This window comes from Protopterus annectens, chromosome 6.part1, assembly GCF_019279795.1.
Source record: "Protopterus annectens isolate FY-2018-M chromosome 6.part1, PAN1.0, whole genome shotgun sequence".
Taxonomy (NCBI): Eukaryota; Metazoa; Chordata; order Ceratodontiformes; family Protopteridae; genus Protopterus; species Protopterus annectens.
The window spans coordinates 399,929,575-399,939,967 of NC_056738.1; the positions used below are offsets into that span (position 1 = coordinate 399,929,575).

Consider the following 10,393-nt stretch of genomic DNA (forward strand, 5'->3'; position numbering starts at 1 on the left):
CTAAGCTTTTTTCTGTCAATCATTTTCCTTTGGAACAATGGGATTTTTTTCTGGCAAATTCTCTGTATGGGCTTTGCTATTGTCAGAGGAATGAGACACATCCTTCAACTTGCTGGATAAACTTTTATTTTCCTCCTTAGTCTATTCTCCATCCTCTGATTGTAGGATAAACTTGTTTCTCTTCTGCCCGACGTACAGTGAATAATCATTTTCCACAAACACATGATGCCCCCAATTGTTAATTCTTTTCCTTTCTGTCAAAAAGTTATCAGAACTAAAAATTTCTTCAAGTATGACTGCATCTTTACTATGATAGGTCTTGGCTTCTTCTCCATGGAATAATTTGATGCATACATACAGCATACCAATTCAATAAACAAATCCTGATGTGGAATACCAGTCCAGTTGCTTATTGTACTTTCATAAAATAAATGTAGTCTACCCCAACAGTTTTTCTGGTATAGCAAAAAATCTCAAATTTTCTCTGCACGGTCTTGTCTTCTAATGGTACTATTTTTTGCAACAGTTTTTTCTTGAGAAGCCTCATAATTCAGCCATATTACTTTCATTCATTTTAGCCTCTGTTTTTTGCAGTTTTATCATCTTTTCTGACTAGTTTTTTTCTCTATGTTCCAGCCTTTTGTCATTTGACTTTGTATATCCATCCAGTTTCTTATTTATTTTAGACATCTCTGAATTTATGTTTTTGCTGAACAGCTGCAAGACTCTTTCAAACTGAAGATTTTTTCTTCTTTTCTAGTTGACTTTCTCTTAACTTTCTTCAAATGTTCTTCTTAGACTCTTTCTCACTGGAGATTTTTCTTCTTTTCTAGTTGACTTTTCTCTTAACTTTCTTCAAATGTTCTTCTTTGCTGACGTACAGGCAGTATAGTGACCAGGCAGTAACTACATTTTACCCATCTTGTCAACTTCTACATGCTCATTTTCTATTGTTTTCTTCTACAAACTGGGAGATCCCTAATCAACCTGGTTTTCAGAATGCAACCATCTTGAAATCTGTCTATGACGATCAGTTGTGCTTGTAGTACACTGTTACCAAATTTTATTTTTTAATAAATATGGAAAATTACTGTTCTATGTCTCTTTTTTTGGACATCACCAAAAAGTTGAATGCATACTATATAAAGAGAAAACTAGCTGTACAGAAATTATTACTCCTGATATCAGCATATGAATTACTAAAATAGACCATTGTCACAACTTCTTATGTAATATCCATGTCAAAGCTCATGCTGGATTCTTATTAAAAATAAGAAAATGGAATTCCAAGCTAGTATTGCCTGTGTAAACCATAGCTTATCATATCTAAAGTTATAGACAGCCGTAAGAAGCAGTATACACTTTTCTATGTTTCATATAAAAAGCCATGTAAATTACAATGAGGGCTTTAATCCAAGAACATTTAAAAAGATCACATTCAATGGCAGTGACTGGAACAGTGGTTCATACATAGTTTGCACTTTTATTGACTGGTGCATTTTACTCGCAAAGTCACTGTTGATCCGTGTGCTAGATATAATGTCAAGCAATGTAAGCATCTAGTCCTGAATTTTTGTTACATGAATACAATATATAATAAAAACAAATGGCTGTGAGACTACATCATTTCTTCTATAAAAAAAAGTCACCATGGTGTACTACAAGTAACCATGGTGTGCATGAAGCTGAAAAATTGTGCATAAGCAACTTAGTTCCAAGGGAAGTTTGCCTTTACTCCAGATTTCAATTACTTTATTTCATTTTAAAGTTATTCATTTTTGTTAAACATTAAATGTCTAATCTTTTGTCGTATTGTACACACACAAAAATAATTCACATAAAACAGTTTCTTTGTAGGTTTTGCTGTACTCAGTAACATGGTGTTTACAGCATGCATCTGGCTTAGTTTTTTTATTTTATCTGACTGTGAACATGGTCAGTACTACTGGAATAAATGAGGCAGTGGTGAATAATGCTCTCTCATTTTATTATTATTAAGGTAGTGAATTGGTGATGAATTTGGTGACGATGCTTGTAGAATTGTGATAAATTATATTATTCTCTTGCTTAAATGTGTTTTTATCTTCCCTACAATCAGGACATGTGCATAGCTGTGTACATAGACATACATAGCTCTCAACCTTCCATCACCAAAATGAGGAACACTCGCCTTCATAATGTGGAACAAATGGGCAAAATGTGGAACACATACTAATGGCTTACTAACAACTTCAACTAGGAAGGTCATAGGATGGTTAAAATATGCTGTTTTCACTTAAAAAGAAGATCATTTAATGAATTAATATGATTGATGTCAATTTACCATGGATTTCACCTAAAAAATCCCTAACACTGAATGTGTAACAGACCCTCTCAATGTGGAACTTTGAGGAATTTCGAGGAGCATGACCCTTTTAAGACCCCAAATGAGGTACGTCCCTCATAATGAGGTACACTTGAGAGGTATGTATACACAACACTTATGTTGAAATAATAAGTAATAAATGTGCTAACAGGTTTATTCAGTGTCAGCCGACAAGTCTTCACGGAAGATCATACTCCTTGTTGCATCAATGTGAATAAGAAATGTATGCGTATTTTACAATCATTAAGCAACATATACTGATGCGAAGCAGGTAAAGCTGTATTTCATTTTTCTTCCCAACTTCAATCCCTTGGTCAGTGTCGCCTACATTTAAAAAACACCGCCCATTTCCCGTTATTTACAATACTTTGTTAGAGTTTGTAAATTCAGCCTTGTAATAATTACTTATAGAATACACAGACACGTAACTAGATATTACTGGACCCCACAGTTACTTCCCCCTCTCGAAGAAGCAACAAAAATACGTCGTGTATTAATCTTCGTTTGCCAACCACAAACACCAGTAAGAATACCAAGGAAACTCCCAGTCCGTTTCCTAAGTTTGACGTTAACAAAAAGGTGGCTGCATCAGCTGTTTATTACGTTTTTCTTAAGCGCCTTTCCCGGAAGAGACGTGGCAGCTGAAATCTTAATCTACTGACGGAGTGAAAAAAAATAATGAATAAGTGGCGAAGCTTTTGTTTATATTGATAATCAGCGAGTTTACGTGTAAGTGTGAAATTCCATTATAGTTTATTATTATGATCTTAACCGGTGAAGTGAAATCGGCATTTCCACAATAAGTAAAACTTCACTTGTTTTATAACTATGTTTAAAAATAATAATAACAAAAAATATTTTACATTTTTTGTAATTGCGGTTCGAAAATTAGGAAATATAAATTCTCCGAGGGGAAATAGCTTGGTCATAATAACTAGTGCTTCTTTTTTCGGGGCAGATTAATTCGTGCGTTGTCAGGCATTTTGACTAGTGTATGTTCCTTTAAGGTGATTGATTGTATTGCTGTCCATTGCCACAGATGAATGCATACACTGATTTTAAATAATGCATTTATGTTTATAACTTATTTTTCTTAAGACTTGTAGGAAGACCTAACTTTCAATTTAATTTGAGCTTTTGTAGGTGTGTACTGTTTACATAAATAGCCCAAAACATGGAAGTGTCCTTTGCGTTCCTCTCAGTCCATAGTTGGAAGTCAATGTTTCTTTCGATCAGCTGCTTGTGCTGTGATGAGATTGTGTAGTGATGTTCTGTAAGTACTTAGTACTATCCATACAGGTATTTACCCGAAATAGTACTATTTCTTAAAGGAAGATGTTTGTTTCCCCTTGGGAGAGGAGTAGATCCATCACTGTTTGTCTTTACATTTTACTTGTAACTTCTCTTCAAAATGTTTGTACTGATTGTAATGGTGTTCTCTATACATTTGTATTAAGTGAATACAGAGCAACCTACTATAACTAGTCACTTACTCAGTTGTGCTTGTTTTAATAACTAGGCTAAACTACAGTACAAATCCTTGGACAGCTGTAAATAAGTAACACAGAATTCTCTAGACATAAAAATGTGCTACAGTCGCTGCACTTTAAATAATGCAAATACCTGTTGCTTAAAATGTCATGTGTATGGTAAACACATATATTAGTACAAGTTACTATAACTGTCAGTACAATAAATAGCCATATTTAATAATACTGTAGACTAGACCTAGAATTGTCATCAGAGGCTACTTTGTGTCAAAACCATAGGAATGTTACTTCTGTGTTTCTTACTGGTGTATGGTCATTGAAATATGCAGTTGCATTTGGTAGTTTAATGTATGGCAATGAAATGTAAAGTTTCGTTTTAGTGTTACTACTATATGTATGTTTCTTTTGGCCCCCTTATCATATGTTCATAGGTAGGTATTAGGTTATCGGCCCTAGGGCCTATATAAGCCTAGCCAAAAAAAGTTCCCTGGCTTTTGCCACCCAAGAAAGTTATTTTCCTGTGCCCCTGTCTAGCAATGACACAGAAGTGATCCCTGGGATGAATTTCCTATTTCCCATCCAGTTGTAGAGATTTTTCTTAAAGAGGGCTAATGAGGAGCTTTGCTTGACATGAATGGGTAGTCTGTTCAGAGCATGGGAAGTCTCTGGGACAGGAATCTATCCCTCCAGCATGTTCTGTTTATTGTGGTGGCAGGTTTAGGTCCCTGGAGCGTGTGGCTCAGAGGGATTGGGGTTTCTTTACGTGTAGCATGTCCAACAGATCTGGGTTTGACATGGCTTTATATGTTAGGTAGAGGTTGCCACTGAGTAGGCGATAAGCGACGGAGTAGAGCTGGAGTTTTTTGAGGCGGTCTGCGTATGCTGTTTGAGGCCGGTAATCCTCTTAGTGAGGTATTTCTGTGGCCTTTTTCATTGTTGTAGGTGTTCTGTGAGGTACATGCCAAACGGGGCGTTGTACTCTATAATGGGTCTGATGAGGGATGAGTAGAGAGGAACAATGACCTCTTTTTTTCTGGAGGCGAAGCCCTTTGTGATGAGGTGTGCCACGTAGAAGGATTTCCTGACTACTGTAGCGATGTGATTATCAAAGGAGAGACTACTATCCACCTGTGTCTCAAGGTCTCTTATCACACTTTTGGTGTTTAGTAGGCTACTGCCTATGTGGTAGTTCATGGGTACCGTGTTTTTCCCAAAGGAGATGACAGTGCACTTCTTGGCATTGCACTGGAGGCCATGACTTTGGCGCCAAGCATCAGTCTCAGTGAGGCCCCTTTGTAGAATGTCCACATCATTAGGCGATTCTATTATGGTACCTAGTTTGCAGTCATCTGTGAACTTCGTTAGTCAAAGACCTGCTGTATTAGCCTGGACTTCTGAGAAGTAGATGCCAAACAGGAGAGGTCCAGGATATTGCTTCCCCTGATGGGGTATGGATTAGTTGACCCAGGGTGTTGGAATTTATGAATTCCAGAAAGTGTTGAGCAAATGAGTTAGTACATGTGTAATTTTCCCAGTTGATGGTGGGGTAGTTGAAATTGCCCATTATTAGATTATTGGGCTAAACCTTAATATTACCCAGTATATCAAGAAACGTGGAGTGGGCATCCTGGGGCATGGCAGGGGATCTGTAACAAGCTACAACCTGGATTGCAGTCTTGCCCAGTGTTCATTGCACTTAATTTCAGATACATTATGTTGAGCAACTAGCCTGGAGGTGTGGATATCCTTAATGAATATAGACATGCCTCCTCCTTTAGTGTTTCAGTCCAGGTTAGGTGGCTTAAAGGTGTGGTATGAGTTATAGCTTGGTAATGCAGGGGTGCTCTCTGGAGCCTTGAACCAGGTCTCCATCCATTTTAAGGAGTACCTTGAGTGAGTGCATTTTGAGGTTTAGACTTGTAGCATTACCTTCAGATTTTGCTTGCTTATACCGGCTATGGTGGTGAGTTTGTCATTTGAACCTTGCCTAAAAAAGGCACTGTAGGGGTGGCAAGAGCCTTAGCCAGTATCCGGAATCCCAGGGATGACAGATGCAGGCCATCTCTGGCAAAGTGGTCTGTCGATCATGTCATCCCAGGCAGACAGACAGAATGACACCAGAAGCTTAGCCAGTTGTTGTAGTCAATCATTTTGTCCTTGTATTGTAGTATCATTCTGGGCGATGGCAGGATGCTACTCAGAGCTAGGGTCGTACCTGCCTGGGCTACATGATCTGAGAGCTCTTCCTTGTCTCTTTTCAAGTAGTCTCAGGTCATTCACACTAACATGGACAATGACAGTCATATTTGTACTTGTTGTGGAGTGACCTGAGTGCTTGCATTATATGGCGGATCCAGGTACCCGACAGGCAGCTGACAGTAACTTTCTCCTTGTTTAGCCTGGTGAGTGGGAGGGACATCAGTGTGCCTGACTGTAGAGTCACTTATGACTTGTGTGTTGGGTACGTTGTTTTCCCTTATGGGCCGAGGTTGAGTGGCACACTGATTTTGTGGGCTGTGTGTCATTTGGGCAGTATTGGGGGGGGGGGGGGGTTGCTTGCGTTTCAGCTTTGGAGGTCTCTGTTGTTTGGGCATATTTTTATTGAGAGCCTCCGCGAATGTAGGTGTGTGTTTTGTGTTACTATGTGCGGGTTTATGTGGTGTAGGTTTTGATGGACTTTGTGTTGCGTGTGGTGTGGTGCAGGTGTTTACATTCTCCTCTTGACTGTCTAGTACAGTCTTGGCTGGAGAGAGTTAACTTTGTCCACCCATACCCTCATTTAGCCCATTCACCTTTCTTACCATTCTTATTATTGAGGCGAGATACAGTGTAATCCCACAGTGACCCAGCAAGGGGTCCATTTCTCTCTAGACAGAGAATAACCTTATGTTCTATTACTTTTAAGGCCACTGGACTCCTTCATCCCCTTTCCTTATTTGCTTGGACAGGTGGCTTGAAAACACACGCAGTAACTCTTCAGGTGAGCTGTCCAGGGAGAGAATGACCTTTAAGGAGAGTGAGAACTGGTAGCTGAGCAGCATATACACTGTAAGAGTGGTGATTTTTGATATGTAGGGGCAGAGAATCCCGACATGGGTAGATCAAGCATGATGTAGCAGATATCACTGCCGCAAATATTATTTCATTTGTATCCCTCCCAATGCTACTGTCACAATGGAAACCTGCTGGCAACTAGAAAACATGCCCCAGCAGCCAGCAGGAGCCCCAGTCCCTTCCCCCCGAGACATATGTCAGTCTTTTCTGTCTCCGTGCCCAGCCCCTGGAGCACCTGATTACATTCTCTTACTTTGGTCAACTAAGTCATAGTCAGGGCCCTTTTGTTTTAAATGTTGAGTTTGAAGTTAAAAAAACATATGCATGTCTATGCATATAATTGTAAAAATACATACACAAGTGTGTGTGTGTGGGGGTGGACATATATAAAATTGGGGCTTATGTCTTATAGCTTTCTGTGGACTTTTTAACGAGGGCTTTTGAATCTGTTGACTGTATAAAGAGTTCAAGGCTGGTGACGATGTCAGAGTGTTTTTTTTCATAACTGAGATTGTGCTGCATTTGTTTGTCTTTAATATCCTGCTGTATTAGGGTTGACAGTATTTTATTGTTAACTTGTGTGAATAAGTGACTCCAGAGCTCAGTACTTGCATTCTTGTTCCTTTTGGTGCTGTTTAACAAACCAAGTTGGAGCTTAAGAACTGTTAAACAGCATTGCTGCAGTCAATGTGGAGTACTTGCTATGTTTCTAATGGATTATAAGAGAGAACTCCCGATGGGGGAAATGTTGTGATCATGATGTCTGCTACGAAATGTTATTAATCATGTAGTGTATAAGAGAAGAAAGTGTCACTTTTGGGTTTAAGAGAGTGTTGGGAGTTTTTTTTTTTTTTTTTGGATTACTGGAATGATTAAGTTTATGAGCCAGTGTTAGTTGACAGATTTGCAATGTATTTTTCATTCTAGCCACCCATTTTTAATGGAATTGCTGCTGTGCTCCTCTCCGCAATCATTAGTGATAAATTTCAGTGCTTTTCTCTATGCAATTTGTGTTTGTCAGAATGATTGTAATGTAAGTTACAGAGCACAGTGGATCTAAATACTAATTTGTATCATGTTAGGTGGTTATATTTTTTTCACAGAAATGTGGTACCATATTTGAACTGATTTGTTAAATGACCTTATATATTGCTATTGTTGGATTAGATGTCAGTCAGGTTTTCAGGAGCGTATAATGTTACTGTTGAGTAAGTGGGACTGTGGGAGTGAAGAGTAAATTAGTGGTGTTTAACTGCAGCTCAGGATGGTGGAAACGTACAATTGCTGTCATGTTGCTATTATGTTGATTAAGTAGTAGTGGCAGTGTAGGCAAGTGTTGAGTTGTTTGCATGCTGAACTAACTTCAGGATCAAGCAGTTAATCTTCCTATCATGCTCATTTATGAAGACGTGACCCATGTTCTGAACGTTACAGGACCTCCTTTGGTACATCTGTTCTGTTTTAATGACTTTTCTATTAGATGGCTGGTGAACCATTTTACAGAAGTGGAGGGGGTTATCAGATTCTTATAGCATATGGAAAAATATAGTGTGTTTTGCATTGTCAGTGAATTGTAGCAGAAAGCAGCAACAACAGAGTTATTGTTGTGTTCTGTGTGTATAAGCTGAGTGATGCTGTGTAGAGCTGTTTCTATCCCATTAATTTTTCTAGATGTCCATGCTGGCAATATATGGTTATGTGATAGGCATCAGTGCAGGACTGGAATTGTTTATGTAATGGTTTTCCTAAATTTTTGCAGGTGTCAGAGATGTGCTATTTGTTTGGTTGTTGGGAGGGTCATGCTTTATGTAATGTAATAATTTTTTTCTCTTTCATTGGTACTCTATACTGCCTTAAATTTTAGTCTGTTAATCTGTTTGTTTATTTATTTGACATTTGTTAACTGCGTTAGTCCAAGTGGGCTGCAGAACCCTTTTCAGCAGAGATTGGAGTAGAAAAGCTCCACGGATAAATACAAAAACAAAACATCATACGATATTAACATACAAGTGTATATACACAGGAGAAACAGAATACAGCTTATAAATGAATGTGTTAGATTACAGGAGTAATATTGAGGGTTTAAACAGCCATGGTACATATTAAGTATATAAAATATAATATAAAAATTAGCTTCTATCTAACAATTACCATCAAAGAGAAATTTAAGGTTGGTAGATTATCATAAAGACCTTAAATGAGTAGCTGTGGTAAAGTGTACGAGCTGAGAGAGGAAGAGGAGAGGGAGTAGTTTAGGTGGGAGTGGGACAAGGACAGGTTCATTAATTAGTAAATAAGTCCTTTAGAAGTTTTTTGAAGTTAAGGAAGTTGCCATTTATTCTTTAGAGAAAGGGGAAGTTTGTTCCAGGCATTGGTGACGGAGTGACTGTATAAAGGTTTGCCAATATTTTTATTGGGTTTGTAGATGTCTAAGAGGTGTAGATCTCTTGTCTAAGAGGTGTAGATCTCTTCTGCATAGGTTACACTTGGGAGAGCAGGGATTGATGAGGTCTGTGAGGGCATTACAGGAGGAGGATTGATTTAAGATTGTGTGTGTGAGGTGGAGTTGGGGAAGAAGGAGTTGGTTATGTAGCGCAAGACATTGTAGGTGTTTTAAAGCAATGCGGTGGTGAGGGCGACAGGGAAGGTTGGCAGTGAATCTGGCTATTTTGTTGTAGGTGGTTTCAAGTTTAGCTAATAGATTGGCTTGAATATTGGTGAGAATGGAGGCTGCATAAAGTAAGGTAGGGAGAAGGAAAGCATGTACTAGAGAATGTTTGGCGTTAATAGTGAGCCATTTTTTTCTGTATGAGACCAAGTTTTTGGTGGGTCTTTTTGATGGCTTGTTGAATATGTATGTCAAACTTTAGTTAGTCATCAATGATTACACCTAGAAGTTTAGTATGTGGTTTAACAGAGGTAAGTGCATTATTAAGAGAAGATACTGTGAAGGTATTTTTTTTTTTTTTTTTTTTTTTTTTTAGGATTGAGAAGTAGTTGATTATTGGTCAGCCATTTTTCGACTGAAAGGAGGGAATCTTAAGCAGGGAGGTGGGGAAAGGTATCAGATCATGAGATAATAGTGGAGTCGTCTGCATATTGCATTAATGAGGAGTTTGGACAGGAAGTGTGTAAGTTGTTTGTAAAGATATTAAAAAGGAGAGGTCCAAGGATTGACCCTTGGGTGACATCTGTTTGGATTGCGAGGAAGGGGAGGAAGCGGAAAGCCATTTGATGGAATAGAATCTGTTGGAGAGGTAACTGGAAAATCATGGTGTAGTAGAAGAGAGGTTAAGGGAAGAAAGTTTTGAGAGCAGTAGGGTATGGAAAACCGGTGTTGAAAGCGTTTAGATAGGCCAAGGAAGAGGCATGAGACTAGCTTGTTATTGTCCCGTGGTTTGGCAATGTTCTGTGTAAATGAAATGAGAGCTGTAGAAGTGCTGGTGAGGATGGAAACCATGTTGGGTGGGAGTTAACAGGTTGT

At 38.5% G+C, this 10,393-nt stretch overlaps 1 protein-coding gene across 1 annotated transcript in view; it reads left to right on the forward strand.

Moving 5' to 3' along the window:
• Window positions 1-2,967: 2,967 nt before the first annotated feature.
• Window positions 2,968-10,393, forward strand: part of ZFPL1 (zinc finger protein like 1) — a 630,942-nt gene continuing 623,516 nt past the window's right edge. Inside the window, exon 1 of the mRNA XM_044075813.1 lies at window positions 2,968-3,094. The gene's annotated coding sequence lies outside the window, so the exon portion shown is untranslated. The remainder of the gene's footprint in view (window positions 3,095-10,393) is intronic.